Raw genomic sequence first — 21,465 nt, 5'->3', positions numbered from 1 at the left:
AAGGATCAATACTTAAAAAACATTTTTTTGTTTCAGATTTCCTCATGAGCACGGCGCAGAAGATACTCTCAGTATTGTGGTAAGTTTTTACAAATATAACTTGCGCATGAAGTAGGAAATTTCAGAAATGCATCTAGAGGCGAACTACTTTCCATACATTTTTTTACGCGATTCGGAACGCGCGCGATTTTTTTACCCAACTGTGGGTGGTGCACGCGCAAAAAAAAGGTCTCGTGAAATGAAAGGATTCGAGGAGAAAAAGCCAACGTGATACAATTTACACGATATCAATGGATCTCGAGAGCCTCCTTTCCTTTGTTGAGGTTTTTGTGGGAAGCCCTTTCGAAGAAGGGGACTTAAAAAATAACGTCGCCTTTCCTCGCATTCGAGTCCATCGGAGCACGAAATTGAGAGGCTGCTGATATGTATAATATGGAACCGAGAGCGCCACATGCCGGTGAGACGAGATTGGGAACTGAGGAGGGGGGAGGGGGAAGTAAAACCTGCGATAAAAATCCGACGAAAGATATCGCGACACAGGTGTGAAGCTGGAGGGAAAAAATGGAAAATCTGGAGGAAATTCGAAATCGTCTACTTAGAAAATGGAGAGAGAGACTCTGTCGATAGTTTAACCGAAGGAACTAGTGTGGCGATCGTGAAAAGGATGAGCAATAATAAAGTTGGAAGGGCAGTGGTATGGCCCTATTTTAATACTGGAGTAAATACCGATACATTCGGTCTTTCTCGTAGGTCCCCTTGGGTGACATTATTTCAGTTAAGCGGCAGGCAAGAATACTTTTTTAGCTTGAAAAACAAAAAATATTATGTATACTCCAATTAAGCATACAGCGAAGAAAGTGAGCTAAATTATAAAGCTATATTTTAAGGAAATGCTATTGAAACTAGATCCGGACGTAAGTGATGCAGCATTCATGATGCATAAAATGTCACATTTCAATTTTTTGTACGTTCCTAACGCTTTTTATACACATAAGTAATATAATCTCTTGGAATACATAATAATATTGGAGTTAGAACTAAGTTATGAATGAGAAGATCCGTGAAGCAAAGCAAAAACTAAGAGCGGAGATATTTAAGCTATTGATCTATTAGCCCAAAACCACTCTTTCCTTACATTTTAGCTCTCTTCCCGTGTTATCATTACAAAAGAGCATTTGAATTTGGAATGCCTCCATTGTTAATGCCACTGGAGCAGTAATTTTTTTAAGTAATAGCAGTAGAAACTCATGAAGAACTTCTTTCACTCCTGTCCATCTCAATATAATAAATCCCAATTAATCCCAGACAATAGTCGGAATTAAAGGAGAAATTTCTAAAATTTAGGGAAAATTGCTGAGGATGATTTCAATCGATGAGGGTAAAAATTAAACCAGTTAAACCCATACTGCATGGCATGTTTAGACTGATACTAGAAACATCTCCCATGATGAGTTGATGATGAGATGAGTGAAACGAGGCACCCTAGTTAACATGTGAATTAAATAATTCACTTTAATATTCCAGTACTAATGTATGTGACCGGCCGGCTTCAACATAGACTCAGAGAATCATAGCAACGGTTGAATTAGGATAGGCGAGGACTGAGCTTACCCTCAACAAACACGATTCTCTGCAAGAGAAGCAGGTCCTCTTCCTAAGCAACCTCGCACTCTGAAAAGATTCAATTTTACGGTTCACTCAGGGTTCGATCTCGGTACCCTTCGATTAGTAGCTCATCGCCCTACCCCATTTGCTACCACGCTTCCTTCAAATCCCATTATTAAGAGACTGACGAAGTCCAAGATCCAAGTAGATGTCACTGTTCTGATTGCCGCAGTTCACAGCTGCTTTAGCTATCTCCTGGGCGTTGAGCTAGAATTTCCTTTCAGGAGAAAACATTTTGCCACATTTGGGTGATTTTGAGTCATGGCATTTTAAAAGCTACGGAGGGGTTGCGGAATAGGTATGGGATGGGCAGATTTGGGTAGGCGGTGTTTAGGTATTAGTGGAGGTTGATAGTCCCAGAGGTTTTTCAAAAGTGCATTATCATGCGAAAGATCCACAGAGAAAAAATCATCCGCCTTCACCGGGATCCCGGACAAGGCGGATGATTTTTTCTCTGTTGAACTGTCGCACGATTGTGCATTGCGGGTGACTCCCGTAAAAGTTATCACCGCGGCTAGTCCCGGTATACTTTTAAGTGCATTATCAGTTATATTGAGTGAAAGGGAGAATTTTTCCGGAACGGTTTTGAGTTTAGCTAGAATTGGAGTGATTTTTAAATGGCCGAAAGCAGTCTTATACAAGCACCATGGGTGCTCGGATCAACGAGGTCAAAGTAGGTTAGGCATATCTCTTATAGCATTCCCTCCTTGCTTTTAAAATTTGACTGTTAGTGGCACATAATATTGCATTTATTTTCGTCCTTTTCCCATACTTTTTTTTCATAGAATTCTTGCATAATCTGCTATGTCTTCATTGCTCATTACTGGTGACTTTAAATAACTGTTCCTGCAAATTATGTGCTGCCTGTAATCTATTATTCCCTTGAATGTTTTGTAACCGATTGAGCAAATGAATTCAGATGCGGTGGAATATTGCAAATCCTATAATTCATACGTCGCAGAGTTCCATCAAGTATGCATGGGCCAAATCAGCATAACCAATCCTGGTGTACATGCACTTCATAATTCAGTTATCCAACCACACAGAGGAGCCGACATAGCCGCACAGGAGAGAACGGCGCTGCGCTCGCAGCTGAGGGAGAAGTGGAGAGGTGGCCACTGTGTGAGAGACATCATGCATCTAGATATGCAGCCGCTGAAGCAGGTCCGATCGAAGATCACGTGAGTGGGGCCGCGAGGAAGTTTTACGACGGCGAACCGAGATGCGGCGAGAGCCTCGATGTGTCCCGAGGAAAAGGCAGCCCAACCCCCCACGTCAAAGACTGAAACGACCCAGATAAGGTAACAGATCGGCCGGTCGCCCAGGAAACGGGGCAGAAGCTCCTATTGACAGGCGACTTTACGGAAAGAAAAAAACAGCAGACGACGGCTAAAGACAACACGGGTCACGTATGAGCCAGGACAAAAGCGGAAGGCCAGCATTCTCATTTGAGCACTCACGTGAGCCATCAGACTTTAAGGACCCTGCCGAGGGTGCCACGATAGCTTTTCCACTCGAGCATGAAACGATAGAAATAATGCTTCTCCAAAGGTTAGCAACTTTAAAGCAGGTGCTCTGACAGAAATTTAAAAAACGAGTGTAAAAAGCCATATCTTTAGAACTATCAATCAACAATTCTTGGATAACTTTCTTATATTTGCACGGAAGGTGATGATGAAATACTGTTTTAATTTCTTGATTTTATGTAGCGGTATTTTCATCTCAGGCCGAGAAATTAGGTGCGGTCTAACGAGATGACTCTAATTCTATACCACTAATGTGACTCTTTCAGACACTCATATCATTTACTTCTGGAATAGTTTCATACCCATTTTGGACCAAAATAGCTCTCTTATTTACAACAAAATTGCAAATTTCCATTTTTATTGAAAACTATATAAAAAATGAAACTAAAACCCACTGAATGAGATATTATAAATATGCCGTACTCAAACATTTCGTGATGCACTTTGAACCGAGTGAACCGAGTTTATTCAAAAAAACGAAGGTTGTTCCCCACACAAGGTTTGCTGGAGGCAATGAAGCAATGTATATGGAAAAAGAAAATTTATTATAAAAATAGATTCGCTTCACCAAATACCACCTATATTATCCAGCCTACATCTGGCACAAAAATGCTCTTTCAAATTTTTCGCTGGCAAAATTTAGAAATTCGCTTCCTACTTTTATTCCATAAATATAATGTGAGGCATGCAGATTAGATGGCTGAACGAATACATGGATTTCGATTAAAAACGAAAGCCTTACTGCAATAAGGGGTCCATGGCACCACTGAAAATCAGCTGGGTGAACAGCCGCGCTTTTCACATTGAATGGTTTAATTATTTCCTCTTGTTATTCCCTGCTCGACGCTGATTATCTGACGTCATCATCAGTTTATTGGGACGACACAGGATTTCGAAGAGCAACCGGAAAGCGAGGTAGACACTGGATTGCAGAAAGGTAATCCACCGCGAATTTGATAGCCTGGAGATCATTCTTTTTCGCTAGGTACTCTTCGAATGATTGATTTGGAAATTCGCGCCTTGCTTTTGCTCCGGAAAAATGAAATTAAGGCGGTGGTAGAGGGCGCTAGTGAGGCAGAAGTAGAAGAGTGACGTTAGAGAGGAAGGGGATGGTTTCGGGTTGAAGAAGGAAGAAGAGTGATTGAGATGCCTCGGTGGCATTTCTCAGCGTGATTTACCATCGACTACCTTTACGCTTTGGACTCAGCCGCCGCCGGGCGGTTTCAAAGATTAATGGCCCTCGGGGCGATTTCATCTGCGCCTATTCATCAATCGAGGCTCTCTTCCAACCACCCCCGTAGATATATACCCCCCCCCCAACCCACTGCTTCCGGACAATCCCGACTCTTGCTTCGAGCGGGAATTTTTCCCCCGAAATCTCTTCGAACAAATGAAACGCCGCCAGATTTACTACCACGCCACCGTCGAAATCCATGGGAGATATTTATGCTACGTGACCCTAAAAGGCAACCTATTACCCCACCGTGAATGCTGTACGCCTCGCGGAATATATATTCACCCTCCGATAAGAGCTATGTTTCCACCTCAGTGACATCACTGTCGTTTAATGCGGACTGGCCATCGCTCATGGGTAAAATTTTCGATCCAAATTTAATATTCGGGATCTCGAGAGAAAAATATCAAAACTTTGATGCAGCAATATAATCAGAGCTTTAAATTACACAGCATTTTTACAATAACTATAAACATATTCAATTCCCAAGGAAGAAATGAAATCCGAAAGCCTGAAACAAATTTGATTAACATTACACTAAATTTGATGCATCAAAATCTCACGTTTACCTTCAAAAACTCAATTCAGAAAATAAGGGCTGTGCAAGCAGTTGAAAAGAGTAAATTTAGAAGGAAAGGGTCTGTAAAATACTTATTATATTCACAATATATATTCCATATAAGTATCTAAAAAAGAAAATACTCATAAACACAACTGATGTCTAGGTAGAAGAATAATATTGAAGCGGTGCATAGATCAAACATAGTTTAAGAACCCAAACGGGAGTAGGTACATAAAATATCTCCATGATTTTGTGATTTTCCTCGAACTAATTGACCAATAGCCGTAAACCAAAACCAACAATCAACTAATAATTTCAGTGCAGGTTATATCTGCAAGTTTTATTGATACATCTCCGAGGGCGAAGTCATCGAAACTTCAAAGATGGAAAACCAACTAGATTCACAGCATGATTGAGTATCAAGGAATCCAATTTGCAAAAAAATAAATAAAATGCATAAACTTGAAATACGAGACTCGAATATTACAATATTCATCAGGGACGAAGGCATTAATATCTCACTATTTCTTAATCCATTCTCTTGTTACCGAGGAACAAACATCAATGAATAATATAATTTATTAAGAAGAAGTAAGAAAAAGGAAGCCCAGGTTTGCAACTTTTTAACGACCTTAACAGTATACAGTGCGGTAAACTGATCTGAGCAAACTGATCTCTTGCAGTATTTCAGCTCTGGAAAGAGTGGGGAGAAATCCCTCCGAAAAGAGAGAGAGTACAATCATCGCCACTCACATACATATAGATAGCTTTTCACATGAATGTCTGTCCCGGATGCATTAGGGATTTTCTTCCACTCTCTCATGTGTACAGCGAAATGGAGGGGCACTTTCGGAAACACATGATGGTCACACTGATAGACCTCGTCTCCCGCTGTCTCCTTTTGATTCCTAAGCATCGCTTAAATGGAGGGCCACTGACGTTCCTCCGTTGTCACCAAAATGATCCCTTCCTCCTTTCGAAAGGACTTCATGCGCTCCTACGTCCGTTTTTTTCCCTCTTTTGCTATCCCTTTTCTCCTCTTTTTGACATCTCTGTCCTTTCTCCCTTCTCAGGGGACGAGGGAGAAATGACGACCCATTCTCTCCACCCTCCTGCTTCCTTTCAACCACCCCTTCAACACAAATGCCCCCCGCCCCCTCTCTCGAAGCCCACCCCTTAATCTCCAAAGTGCTCCTTCACGTAGTCCTCACATTTTCTGAGCTCATGCAATTCTTTCTCCCCTTTTTTCCCGAATTTAATTTTATATTTTTGTTTTATTTGACATTCTATCCGAAAATAACTGTTGTGTTAATAATAAGTGTTGCATGCTGATTGCCGAGGCCAATATGTAAAGGATAGAGTAAAAGATTCCGTGAAATGGCTCTGATAATCTTTCGATAATTATTTCTATGCGGCTCGACAAGAACCAACGTGGATGCAACCCCAATACACAGTCGTCTTAAAGTATTGATATCATGACACAAATTCATATATACTTTTTACCCGGTCTTTAAATGATTCATTAACGCTGAATAATATGAGAAGACATTATGGACCTTTCCCGAATGCAGATAAAAAGGTGAGAATACAGTTTTTAGATAATTTTCCACTGGATTTTCATCCGAATTGCGACCATTTGGGGACTTTTTCCGCCATTGCCCTCTCGGTAATCTCCATGCTTTCGTTATTACAGCCCTAACGCCTCTCCGAATGCTCACATAGTAATGTGGATTGGACTCCAATGCTCACAATACTGAAATAAATTAGGGTATTTTATAATGACCGGAGAATTTTACTCAATATATATAAAAATCAAGTTGCTGTTGAAGTAAAAGAGAATGCGCCAGGATTGAAAACCCACGGCAAAAAATTACTATGCTGCGATTCACCGAAGGCATTATAGCAGAGACGGAGAGACACATGAGGAAAATTCTATCAGCTATGGAAAACATGATGATTAGATATAAGCTGAAAATTAATGAAAAGAAAACAATGGTTTAAGTCTGCAGTAGAAGAGAAGAGGAGAAGATCAACGTAAATCTAGGGAGTCATTACTTGAGGAGGTGAAGGATCTGCCAATCGGGTATACGAGTGACCAACATCAGCATAAATTAAATAAGTTGATACGAGTGAATAGACGAGTTCATACGCTTTTTTTCTTTGAGAAATAACTTTTATGACGACACATTACTTCCTCTCCATGGGTCGTATTTCGCCTTTTTTCGTGGAACATTACTTGTTTATAATTAACGTATTCATTTCAAAATTTTCGGTAAGTACGCAGGGTTGAACTTTGACAGCGTTTCCTTGTTTCTCAAGTATGAAACATTAACAATCAATAATTGAATGAGGTAAGCATGCAATTATCGTGCTTGCCAAAGAGTTGAAAAACGAGTCAGGAAACTCCAGCCGAGACAGATCGAGCGAGAGGTACCTATGTGATATCATAGACTCCATATAAAATCCGAAGATCCAAGCGCAATGGAATGGAATTTTTCCATATTGAAACACATTTGCGACGCTTGCATGTTTCTATAATCGTGGAAAATTGCAAGCGTTCATTTCAACATAGTAATAGTAACATAGTAATGCACACAAAAAACGCACGCTTGCCAAGCTCTCTTTAAATTTTTACTAATTGTGCTAAAAAAAATACGCTAAACCCCCTGCCTGGTCTAATGGGTTAAAATCGTACTCCTGACCACTTTTGCTCTTTAGTCCTCCCGCCCACTTCCCCATCCCCTCTCCCACATTACACCGTGTTCTCCCCTCCACCCCCCTCAACCCCTCCTTCCCCCCTCCCTCCACTCCCCCTCGTGTTACCTGAAATGTCTCCGCTTGAATAATTCCGACGCGGCCCTCGCGCGCGAAATGAAGCCAAAACGAGGGAGAGTTGAGAGTGGGCAGGGGGTGTGAATTATGAAGGTCACTCGGAGAGGCAGTCGCCGTCGGGATAAGAGATCTCGCAATGGAAAGGATGAAATATTCAGCCCTGCGCTAAGAAGGAAAGTTTTCCTCCATATTTTTTTTAAGATAACGCTGGCTTATTCCATCATCGCCACTCATTTTCTTCTTTCTTCCTACTCTCCTCATTTCTTATTTCTAAAAACTGCCCACTCCTTCCATACATGTATCTCATCTCTTAATCATGAAATAAATGTAAAAACGCCGCTTTTTTTGTTAACTTTCTTCCCCCTTTCATCAAGCTGAAACAATTTTTTCCAAAGGCTTAACCATAGAGTCTAAGCTTTCCATGAATTTAATTTACCATGCTCCGCTTAACGCATTTTCTCGAGCTATGGAATTGAATTAGGAATTTCTTCTTTTCTTAATCTTACTATGACATGTTTAATATTTTTGACGGTCTCCGTTACTCATTCAATCCCTTTCTTCATTTCCAACGGAGATTACAGTGTTCAACGACTTTTCAAGCCTCAGTTATAAATTCCAAGCCTTCCAAATCGTGAATCGCGGGTTCGAGTCCCGCTCCCTTGCTCCTGTCAAGGTCACATGCGTTTGTAATAATCCTAGGTTGGTGTTCGTTAGATTTCCCGCTGCAAAAGGTTCAAATGCACTGTTTTCGGGGCGGTGAATAATAGAGATATATAAATGCATTCAAAAGCGGTGCTTGGCATTCCAATGAGTCTAAATGTAATGATATTGGTTAATTTTTTAATCATTAGCGCCATTATTTTAATAGGTGATCAATAAAATAAAAGTAAAATTGGCCATTGCAATATTTCCTCTGAGTTTTATTTTGACACTACGCGTTTCGTAGCAACAAACAATATAATCAAGCGTAATGATGTTTGTAGCAACGAAACGCGTAGTGTCGTAATAAAACTCAGAGGAAATATTGCAATGGCCAATTTTACTTCTATTAAGAACTTCCACCAGATCGCATCTAACATCATACAAGATAAAGGTGATTAAGAAACTAATAACTTCCGAATTTTTGTTAGGAAACGGTGACTTTCAATGACCTTTCACACATTTACTGGGTTTCTCTTTAAAATATGACATTAAAAGAATAAAGTATATAATGCTTCACGAAATAATTAATTCCATTCAATCTTATCTCTATGGGGGGAGGGGGCGCTTCCTTTTGTAGCAGACGTTTGCAAAACTCGCGTGCCTCAGATATTACCACTTCCTTTATAAAAAATTAAAGACTTTTTACGATTCGTCGGGTGTCTTCCTTTTACAGAGGCGCAACAGCAAAGGGTTTATGCGTTTGTATCAAGGTTGGATGCACTATTCGTGAAGAAATATTCCTCAGCGCTTTGCTTGACGAAACAATCAAATGGTATTCCATTTATATCTATCGTTATTACGTGCTAATGTTAAATCTTTCTTGTTATGCATTTATTACTTTTCTTCCTCTAAAATCTGCCAAAATTGCAGTTGAATAAGCCATCAATCCCACACATAACCAGAGTGTGACTTAAGCAGAACTGATATAGGATATCTAAGACGCTATAGATTATTTGAGTGATAAATTTGATACTTTAGTTGAAGTTTACGTTTTAATGTTCCGTTCCATATAAAAAGTAGAGTACTCTTAAGACTCAAGAGAAATACATATTTTCAGGCACGCTCTAATAAACATAAATTAATTCACGTTTCAAATGGATTTCAGTCGAAAAATACAACTTTTGATCCTTATCAAGCAACGAATACATCCTACAGAAGTGGGCAGTTCTCCCAGTATATTCCCAGTATGATATTGCTCCTTGGTTAGTGAAGATAATTTTTAATTTTAAATAAAAAATACTCGGTGTTTATCGCACTATCTATGAATAGAGTATCAGCTCTTCATAAAGCGATGAATATTAACCTAATTTAACGTTGTACGTTGTTCCCATCGAATCGCTCTCCTAAAAGGCGATTGTCTCCCAGAGTCAAGAGATAGTTCACTCGTCTTTTAGTCCGTATTGCTATTTCCTATTACGCTATGCTCTTCAACTTCCTACCTATCCTGTACAGAAGCTTTAAGGCTTCTAGACCAATAAAACGCCACCATCGATGGCATTTTCTACACTCAAATTATCACCCACATTTAATGGCGAGCAATTTTGGAAAAAAAATATAGCATTTTTTTGCCGGTAAAATTTTCGTAAATAAATCAACTACAAATAATGTGATATTATGCCTCACGCCAGTACAATACAATATATTGTGCAGCCAGAACTAACCTAAAGCTGTACAAGCAACATGGAAAATTTTAATTTTCTGTTTGAGGAAAAATAGCCATTATATACATTTTCAAGACTATTTCACAGTAATGATTTCTCCGTTGATACATTCAAAGTGGGTAATCGTTGGAATTAAGGCGTTGTTAACTTTCATAATGAAATCAAGGTTCTGGACACCGCAAATAGTAAAAAAAAAATTAATAATTTTTGAATATTGCATCGTGTTTAGCAGAAAGGGTCTATCTGCTGAAAAAACATGTAACCTTAGAGAATTGTGAGCTGTAAAAATGGCAATTTCCTATTAGCATTAATTAAATCCCTAATACACGGCCATTTTCTGTTATTTAAAATGAAATTATAACATTATCCTTTTGCGTGAATCACCTGGCTGGCTACACCACATCAAAGCAAGCATGATCAGGGGCAAAGACAATAAAATTTTATCGTAAATACTAATACCAAGGTGCCAAATAAAGGTAAATGCCAAGATAAATCTCGAAAAGGTGTGCGTAAAACTTCAGTCACATGACAGTAGTACAAAAAGGAAGATATCTCCAACATTCAGTAGAAGCTCTAGTAAAATGCCTCAAAGAGAAAATGATATCTCTGCGCCCTAACTTTCAGCAATGAAGCGCCGCAATTTCTCCATATGGCTCCTCCGAGAAATAAAAAATGCTCCAGAAATACCTCCTCGGAATATGAAAATAAGAATCGGAAACTTCGCAGAAAACGTAATCTCGCCGAGAAAAATGAGCGTGTAATATATATAACACTTTGCTTGGGCACACGTTATGGCCGATATTATGACGTCGGTCGTTGAAATGCGTAGAGATGCGTAGGAGAACCCACCCTACAACAGAGATTCCCAGACCTCATTTAATTAGCTATTCATCTTGAGCGAGGGAGAGATAGACGAAGCACGGAGATGCTGCTCAAACATTCGCTCCAAAACCTCACCCACGCATCGCTCCTCATCGCGGAGGCAATGGCGTAATTAGCCATGATTAAACAACCCCCCGTCGGGTCCAAAAGGCCGGAAGGATATTCAATTCCTCGCAGGGGCGGAGCAGAAGGGGGTGGGGTGGAGATGAGGGGATGGAGTGGAAAGAGTCATTTGGAAGAAGGAGTAGAAATGAGATGACACTGAATTTTTCTTCGGAATGAAATTGGAAACAGAGTAAAGGGTTTTCTTCAAGGTTTCTGGATTTCAGAATTCCATTCCTCGAGTCGCATCGTCTGCCAGACGGCGTTTCTATTTTCGCGTCAACTTCCTCCCATTTGGACCCGCTTATCCACTGACAGGAGAAAGACCGCGCCCTCTCTCTCCGCCTCCCCTACGATCAGCCTCCCTCTCACATTGCAATTCGCCCCACTCCACCCCCTGTTCGCATAACAACCATTCCTCCCCCTTCCGTTCACCTGCTCCCTTCCCTCCCAAACACCGCTCTCAACCCACTCAAGGGCCCGAGTCGCCATTTCTCTCTTCGCATTCCACATCGCGCCATATCCTTCCATTGGCTCACCTCCTCATTCACTTGAAGTCCAAGACATAATGAGACGACATGATCCCATGAGACAATAAATATTCCGTAACGCTCATGCTACAAATTGTATATAGAGCGCTATCTTGCAAGTTCACTTTCCTCAAGTTAACGCTGTATTTCGGCAAAATATGCACCACAACGATCGAATAAATATATGTTCGAGAAACACCTCCTCGGAATATTAGAATAAGAATTGGAAACTTTGCAGAAAACGTAATCTCGCCGATAAAAATGAGCGTGTAATGTATAACACTTTGCTTGGGCACACATTGTGTCCGATAACATGAAGTCGGAACGAAAATATCAACGTCAGCCTTAAAAATTCAGTCATTAATTTTACCAGACTTCATTTATCAATATGCTACAAAAATTACGAATACGATTATGAATCATAGCTTTACAGTCCTTTCCAATATTTTCTCTACCAATAATTACGTGTTTGAACTAGAACGTTAAAAATTCTAAACTTCTACTTGCTTTCAATTTATTGTAATGAAACCACTTGTCTATTTCCACATGTCTTTATATCTGCCGACTAAGGTTTCGCCACATAAATCCATTTTCAATTCGTATCCCATGCTTTAAAATAGCATTATGTGGTGAAATCTGGGTCGGTAGAAATAAAGAAGTATAGAAATAGACAAGTGATTTCGTAATTATGAATATGAAAGACTTCCATAGAATTGCGCCAGAAACTGTATCTTTTATCACTTTCAATTTTTTGTCGTAAATAAATTTAGATTTTTTTTAATCAGAGGACAATTTCACTGCAATTTAAAGTATCTATCGTCAAAAATCCCAAAATGAGCTAAAATATTTTCTCCTCGAGATGCAAATAAATCCCTTTAATACTCGTTTTGCCACTTAACTCATGCAAGCGAGTAAACTTCAGGATGAATGAAGACGATTCTTATGTCAATACGTTCAAGTCTCTAGACATACCAAATTAAAGTGAATGGCCAATTACTCGACGTAAGACGTACCTCAGACGCCTTTAAGCTGCCTTGCTTTGAGAATCAATTAGGATCTTCGTTGATTCCCATCACTTACTCTTGTCGCTAGATTAGCAGAAGAGATAATTCCCAAAGTACGCCTTACATCTGAGTTTTAGAAGGTAATGTATATTACGGTTAAAGGCCTAAGGTAATATAAAATAGTTAAAATCTCGCAGAACAAGAACTTGTGGAGAGATCGTGGATGAATCAATATTTTCCCACTTACTTTCAGTTATAATTCCAAGAAAATATTCCTCCATCAGGATCGCGCCAACTTGGAGAAACTCTTAAATGAAGGAAAAAGGATTTCTTTTTTTTTGACGCAAAATTGGAACTCGTTTGGCAATTACGTTGTTACACATACGTTCCGCATTTAAATAAGGGGATTGTTTCCTTAGATCACGTTCAAATATCAACGTCAGCCTTAACAATTTAGCCATTAATTTTACCATACTTCATTTATCAATTTAAATTTTATCAAGTCAACAATTCTATATTACACAACTTTACAACGATTTTCGTCCCTTAGTTACTCCCATTTGACAATTTTTAATATGTTCTGTTGAACCATTCTGGGATTGCGATAAAAAAGAGACCTTGGATTGGAATGTGCGGGAAAAAAATCATCATGAAGAGAACAACCAAGTAATGCCCGGCCCTCAGGATTAAGTAAGAAAATTAATTAAAATTGTGCGATACTTAATATAAAAGGCTATAAATTCCGCTAGATTCTGACGCAGTGCAGGCGAGGGTGGTCTACAAAGGATGTGTTTATCTGCATAAAAGTTATCTGCATTCCGCAACTTCACTAACCAGTGTTTAGATATGAGATTGCCACCCGGGGAAAATATATCACTATGCCAACGGTATGAATACAAACATGAGAATGAGAATATTTTTCGCGGTTATCCCAACCGGAGATTAAAGAAAATTGAAATAGTATTTTCTATTGGCTACGCCAAAGGCTGAGTCACGTGATATACCATGAGTTACATGAGATGAGCCACGTAAGTTACGAACAGAAATATTTCAAATCTTGGCCACGGAATGTCAAATAAACCCGAGCGCAACGAAAATTAAAGCTGAGTGGGACGGAGTTCAAGATTAAGATTACTGGAATTCATCGCCCACGCCGTGAAACGAATGGAAACGCAGAGAGGGGCAAGCACGCATCCTTGAGGAACACCCACGAGCGCGTGGGAGCCTGCCAATCAGTCGTCACAACGAAATAGCAGTGAATAGGTGCACGGGTGACACGTGCAAAGACACCACAGGAAAGCGCAAACAGATGTTGTGGCCGGAAGGAGACACTTTTTATAGGACAACTTGACTGTTCATGTTTTCAGAATCATTTGAAATAGGTCTTTACTCCAGAGAGAACTCATTTCGGTGCCAAAATCACATGGCGTAGAGAGAGTGGGAATGATAAGGAAAAAAACTGTTTTGGGAGGAGTGGCGAGTGAAAAAGGCGGTCGGCAAGCGATAAAAACATGCGGGACAGCCGTTATATATCTGGCTGGGTGGGCACGATTCCCACAGCCCCCCCTGACGGAGGAGCACACAAAAAAACAGGCACGCATCAATGGAAGCATGTACATAAGTTGTCGCCCTCAATCGGAGAGGAAGCTGGAAGAATCGAGAGGAGAAAAAAACGGCAGAAATCGATGAAAAAGAACGGACGATGCATCAAGGAAAAGTGAAAGCCTTCGAGAATCTCTCGAAATTATTAGAGCATGGGCAAGAGATTCTACGAGACGAAGTTGAGCGTATTGAATAAACAAAGCGAAGAAAAATGCGAATGCGGGGTGAATGATCTGGTCGCCTAGCAACTGAAACAATCGAATTGATGCGATGCTTGTGGCGCTTAGGTTTCAAATCGTCATTGAAAACAAGTCGGCGCCTCTAAAAAGCTCAGCTTAAAATCTAAGTAGGTATAAATGGTGTACATTCAATATCGTTACTTCAGCGAAAATATTTCCTAAATTTTGGAAGAATAACGGTCATTCCTATGGGGAGGTAAACTTAAGCATTCATTCGGATTCTAATGCATAATATTTCGTTATTTCGGAAGTATGCGTTCATCCAAATCATATAATAGTTTAGTACTTGTAGCACTAGTAGCTCTCGCTGTACTTAATTGGAGCTTAAATTAAAGAATGTGGCGTAACAGCGTGCTTACGAAAACAAAATGCAAAAAAGAAGTATTTTAGCCATCGAAGTGATAACCAAAATGGGGATGAATTTGCAGAAAATTGTCAATATAATGGATAGCATTAGCTCTCACATAACCGTGACCGGGTTAATAATGAGAAGTAAATACCTTTAGAGAAGTGAATGTGTTAAAATACATGCATTTAGCATTTAGAAAGTGTGCCGAAAAAGAGCAAAAATAGAATTTGACTAAGAGGATGGAAATTGAGGGACGAAAGCTGCTACTAGGTTGGCAAGGAGAGAAAAAAATTAGCGGAACTAACAAGTAGAGCGATTTTAGTAGATAGCAGTATGCAATAGAATGCAAAATCCCGCAGTGATGAAAAGATTTTTGAAATAGCAAGAGTAGAGACGGAGAAGTGGAAGTAGCAGGTAAGATTTTCCTTCAGGATAAACAGGGGAAGAATATGTTCAATATGGCAAAAAATGAACATTGCAGAGACACTTCTTCCAGGAAGAACATTATTTCTCATTCTCTGAATTAAATTTTTCTTTCCTCGAAGTAATCCCAAAAAAATAGCCAAGTACTCTTCATTTTTCACCTCAAATTAACTCTCAAATCAAATTCCTAATATTTTATCGGTGAATTTTGGGAAGATCTGAAACAAATTAGAGAGGTTTAATATTCAATATACCGCACAATCGGGAGACAAAGAATAACAGTGAACATGTTTTTTTATCATAAGGTATGAAAACAATATATATCACTCGGAGTAAATAAATCGTCTTTCTCTTACGAAAAATGAGAAAAAAAAGTAAAGATTAAAAATGAAATGATACATTTGTACAAAAACACTAAGGAATCCAGTTTTGGAATCCAAACATATAGGGATGGTTCTAATCCAATTGAAATTGGGAGACAAAAGGTTGGAAAGGATGCTGAAGTCCTTTTTAGAGATGATTATATTAAAAAGGAGAAAGATAGCCGAAGAGGAACAATATGTAAGTTTTATGGGTAGGATAAACAGAGAAGGAATTTTCTTCGAGATATCAAAAACAATTTGTAAACTATGGGAATTCTTTTATGAGGTGGTATGTATTTCTGCTTTTATCAAAGATTATGTCTCCCGAGAAAAGATTCCTAATGAGACAATGACATTCTGCACTATTTTAAGATAAACAGCCACGTAATCGCTTGGATATGGAATTATTTTAGTCTATAAAGAGCGACCACATTACTTTGGTTAGTTTTCTCTATAGAAAGTTTATACAAGTGGGGCGCCAATTTTAGAAGTTCAATGCTAATTGTATTCGACTGTAGCGGGTGAAATGGAGTAAACTAAATTAGAAATTACCAATTTGCAAAATCGCTTCCATAGTAAATTGAAAATCAACACAAAGAACATAAAATTACATGAATTCTATCGCCAACAATACAAAAAAAATATTAAAGACAAAAATTCAAACGTATATTTACACGATAGGTGAAGTAGACATAAAACTATAAGCATAATATTCTGGAGAATGAAAATTAATTTGCGATGCAGGGGCGCATTCCTCACATGAATAAAATAACACCGAAGCAAAGATTATTAATTCATAGAGAAATCTTATAAATACCAGCGGAGATACGGCATGTCATAATTCGTAGTGGAAAGTAGTGATATCCTTCCGGTGGTGGTAATGTGAAAGAAAAAAATCGAGAGTGAAAGAGAGGGAAACGGCGTAGGAGAATGTAAAAAAAAGTGAGGGAAAAAAATGAAAGCTGCGAGGAATGATCCGATGTGCTTGGAGTAGTGGGAAGAAGGGAGGAGAGTATTCCAGGAGGGGAGGAGGACATAAAGATTTTATTCAAATCTTACTAAGGGACACTTTGGGGAGACGACGGCCGGGGACAGAATAAGCAAATGGAATGGCACGGCAGAAATTCGTAAGAGGAGGGCGGGAGATGGAAGGTTAAAGGTTTTCCCCCGGAATAAGAATGGACTGGGGAGGAAAGGAGAAAGAGCCTGGAGGGAGATATGCGAATAAAAAAAGTATATATATATATATATATATATATATGGTGAGGAGTCGTCGTCAAGGGGGAAGAGGGGAAAATAGGGAGAGGGATTTTCACCATGGAGACGGGATGCTGCCGTGATAAGGGAGAGAGATGGACCAGATAGAGAGGGGGGATTTTGGCAAAGAAAAAAGATTTATGCAAACGAAAGTCATTTGTTTCCTCCCCTGCCCACGGACGAAAAGGGGTAAAACGCGGAATGGAGCAGGGAAGAGAGATAGAGAAAAAGAGAGGAAAGAGGGAGGTAGCGAGTTCAGGTGGAAAGCGAGAGTGGAGAAGGCGGACACGCGTGGATCGCCATGGAAACGCGACCACCCCCGTCCAAATAGGCTCCGTCTTCAGAAGCCAATTATTTCAAAGCATCACGCGCAGACGTTTTCCAAGGCATTTGACCTTCTAACTCTCCAAATTTAAATGGATAGGGAAAAATTCCTCTCGAGGTTTACATCGGGCCAGTCTCATTATGTCAGTCAACGCTTCGATAGTATATTTTTCCATCATCCTCAGGGCTAAAGTCATACGCCGATGCTCAGTAGGCTCGGACATTCATGGAGGTCTTCTCGATCTAAGTTGTCGCTGATTGGCTATATCTTCGCCAATCAGCCCTGATTTTTTTATTCTGGGTTCCAGCTTATGCTGATGGTTCTTATCACCGACAATGGCTCCATGATATTTTTTTAAAGTAATGCGATAAGCATTACGATATATTCCAAGTTGCGTCGGTGTTCTTACTCCTATGAATGCTATGAAAGCATTCTGACAAAATTTTATTCTGCACCTGACGAAATCATAACATTAAAATTTTAATGCTTTAGAGTTAGGAAAATGTTAACAGGTTCAATTCCATCAACATTTAAACGTAATAGTATAAGTTTTAAATGCATTACATGTCATTAAAAATATTGTTTAAACGGCAGTGACGCGTCCTGTCAATGAAAACACGGACGAATCATCCCTAAGATAGCAAAAAAATACCGTGTTTCTTCCTCACTTCGATTAAAATAATTGTCCATAGAGAAGAACAGGCATTTCCTTCGTTTTCAATGAAAGATATCGCCATGGAAGCAATCCTGTAGAATACCTCAGTTAGAAATCTGAGAATGGCATCAACATACATGCAGGTTCGTACGCATTGTAAACTAGTAATTATCCTACTCCCACTTGCTATTTTCCCTGAAAACAACACGTTTCTGACATTGATAATGATGTTGACCTTGAACGAAATTCCGAAAGCGTAATTTCCTTAAAATTCGGTTCCATTAAAATATATCGACGTCCACATAGTACCCCGAGTATCATCTTTATGGGTACGGAGCAGGAATGAAAGTAATATTACAAGATAGAAGTTACTCAACAAGTTTCAGCTATCTAAACAGTGCAGAAAAAAATGTTGAAAATTTACTTGATCGGCACTTAGAATCCTGGAGAAATCAAGTGTTTTAAAGCAGGAAAAGGACTGGTCCGGCTATATTCCAAAATTTTGACCGGGAAAAATGGATTCACATACAACTTAAAATATCTCCTTAAAATATATGGATAGATACAGCAAAGTAAAGAATATATCAAAGTATGGTATAACATTCCATTATAGCCCCTATTTATTTATTTATTGATATATGTATTCTTCAATCCGTATAAATCAGTATATCGATGGCTAAGTTGTAACAACACGTATCTAAAAATTTACCCGGTATGACAAAGGAATCTAGAGGAACAAAGTGCAATTGCATTAAAAATAAAATTAAAGAAAAAACCCAACTCTATGTTGGTAAATGTATGCTTCTATCTCAGTTTTATGAATTTTTGGTTTTTAATTATAGCGTACAATTAGAAAAAATTAATCGTTTTCTTTTGCTGTACTGAAAAGCTGTTATTTTTTAGATACATGTTGTTAGAACAGCCTTAGCGATATATTGATTTAACGGCAGTCGTAGTTAATTATATATTTTAATCATCGGCCAATTTAGAATTAAACATCACCCAAGTACTGATGAACATACAAAAATATTATAAAGTATTGCTTAGGCTCAGGTAGCAGTGCTTTTACCCTTAAGTAATGATAGGAAGTGGTTGTTAGAAGTATGGTGCAAGGAAGAACGCGCCAAATTAAGGTGTATTAGAGGAAGGCCTGCCATATTAATTAACTTGGCCCAAGGAGAGTATTGTTTGATAGAGGTCTGCAATAGAGGTCAAGGATAATTATTTATTTCCCAAGGGCCACCTCCTAAATAGAGCAGCTATTCAATTCGTTGCTGCGGCTTCTGATTAATTTGCCTTCAAAATGGGAGAGAATCGGAATCAGGGCCGGCCAGGAGGAACAAGCCCACTGCCCGATTACCTCGATAACCAGCACGAAGCAAAGCACGTCTCCTGCCCACGGAAGAAGGTTCCTTTTCCTCAAAATCCTTGAGGTATTGGAGTAAAAAAATTAATCAGCTTTCCTAGCTGATGCAAGCTTTCGAAGCAAATTTCATTTCTTCAAACATGTCAAATTGGATCAAATGCGGAAGAAAACTTTCCAAAAATACAGCGAGTAAGCAGCGGGATATTTCAATAGGTATCCCATAAAAAAATAGTTTCAAAGCTTTTTAAAAATAACCAATGGTAAATGTTAATCCCACCAGGAAATGAACTTCACTGCTTTCCATGTACTTTCGTTTCTTTTTCTGGTCACTAAAATTCTCGACTACACTAACCGCCAGTTGTAAAGTAAATTACGGGTTATAAAATACGTAATAAAAATTGGAATATAAATATATATTATGAAACATGATGCTTTTTATCTTACCAGCGATGGTAAATTAGAAATAATATCATGATTTTTTTATCAAATAGACAATAAATGATATTTAAAGAAATTTCGTTAATGATCAACATGTTTAATCAAACGTTATAAATTACTTAAGTTAAATATTATGCGTGCTTTTTTTGTCAAGCACACCATATTGAGCTACTGGTTTATGTTACCTTTGAACGCTTCACATTTGAATGAAAAAATATCTTCCTAAGCATTAATGATGTTCAGCTAGATCGAGTCAACCGCATAAGGGCACTGCTGAGAGTACCTTGGAAACTATGCACCATTTCATGAATAACTTTGGCGAAAAGAGAAAGTAAATTTGTTTCGCCACATTCATAAATGTCTATCACAAAGAGTTGAATGAAAAAGTGGCACGTGCCACTTGAAAAATGATGAAAATCAGAGCATAAAGAAAAGACAGAGGGCAGACATGATTGGAGCGTAGAATTAATGCAATGCCACGAGAGAAAAACAGAGTCTGTCATTTCAAATCAAATCAAAAGGGAGAACTCAGATTATTGAAAATTGTGAAAGTATCGGAATAACGGATTCGGAAAATTACACTAGGAAAGCCACGTACGATTTTTAAAACGGAGTGACGCGAGGAGCGCGCGTTGAAATACGAAAGGGGAGATCACCAGAGAACGGGAAGGATGGAATGATTAAAGGGATGCTGGCGAAACGTCGTCGAAATGAGAGGGCGAGTGCGAAATAAAAAAAGAAAGCAGCGGCGGTGCGTTCGCTCGGATTAAAGGGGTCGAGCGGGACACGTGTGTGTTCCGCATCCAAATCCCCGTCCCGTCTTTATTTAGGGCGTGCTCCAGGAGGAGGAAAGGGAAGAGGGCTCCTTCCACAATTCCTTCCTCTCACGTGAGCACCTCCTCACGAGAGAGGCATGCATCCGAACACAGAACACGGCGTCGACCGGTGCTCACGAACGGTGATGGGAAGGCGTGAACTACAACCAACTCCGGATCTAAGGTGGGGCAGAGGGGGCACGTGCCCAGGGGGGCAGATTTCAGGGGGGTGTGCAAAAGTTTATTTTTTTTAAATATTTAGCTACCCTAGTTAATTTACTCAAAAATAATTCTTAAATCATTAGTTTTAAACAATTATATTAATAAGACTTCCAAGCAACAAACATACGGTTTGTAACTTCATTGTAAGTGTATTTCAACTACCGCATCTCAAAAAATAAGGTGGATTACATGTATATCATAGTGGCTGAGGAGGGGGAGGGAAGGAGCGAGGGGGATGAGGGGAGAGGTGGTGGCAAACTGATCTTGGCCCCTCAGACAACACACCTAGCTCTGGCCCCGACTATAAATCAGCTAATTTGTGAACAGTGGAAAGTGTGAGGGAAGAAAAATCCGGCGTCTGATTCAGCGTGCTGTTTGTGATGCTGTGCTTGAATCAAAACACTCTGCAACCGAGAAAATATTATGTCGTAAAAAAACTTCATCTGCGGCGAAATCGAAACCTAGACCCTCGGGAGCGGAAGACAAAATTATAGGCACTACGACAATACCATCTCTCGGCCGGGAAACGAGCGAGTGTCGAGGAAACGGCCGAGTTTACACCTCGATCTTACGAAAATTCTCAAAATATTTCGTTTGGCGTGACCGCATCTCCTCAGCTAGAACGAGCTATGCTTAGAAACTATATTTCGCCAGGCAGCCAGGCCAATAAGTCGACAAAAATTGGGTTCGCCAATTTTCTTTCATCGTCGAT

General features: G+C 39.4%; 1 protein-coding gene across 3 annotated transcripts in view; it reads left to right on the top strand.

Annotated features, from left to right (window-relative positions):
- LOC124158017 overlaps positions 1 to 21,465 on the top strand; it is a 740,388-nt gene that overhangs the window by 156,026 nt on the left and 562,897 nt on the right. For all 3 annotated transcript variants that reach the window (XM_046533161.1, XM_046533162.1, XM_046533160.1), the window contains one exon: positions 37 to 79. The gene's annotated coding sequence lies outside the window, so the exon portion shown is untranslated. The remainder of the gene's footprint in view (positions 1 to 36; positions 80 to 21,465) is intronic.

Source organism: Ischnura elegans, chromosome 4, assembly GCF_921293095.1.
Source record: "Ischnura elegans chromosome 4, ioIscEleg1.1, whole genome shotgun sequence".
Taxonomy (NCBI): Eukaryota; Metazoa; Arthropoda; class Insecta; order Odonata; family Coenagrionidae; genus Ischnura; species Ischnura elegans.
Note: the sequence above shows the minus strand (reverse complement) of the source record. Positions and strands in the feature narration are given on the sequence as shown.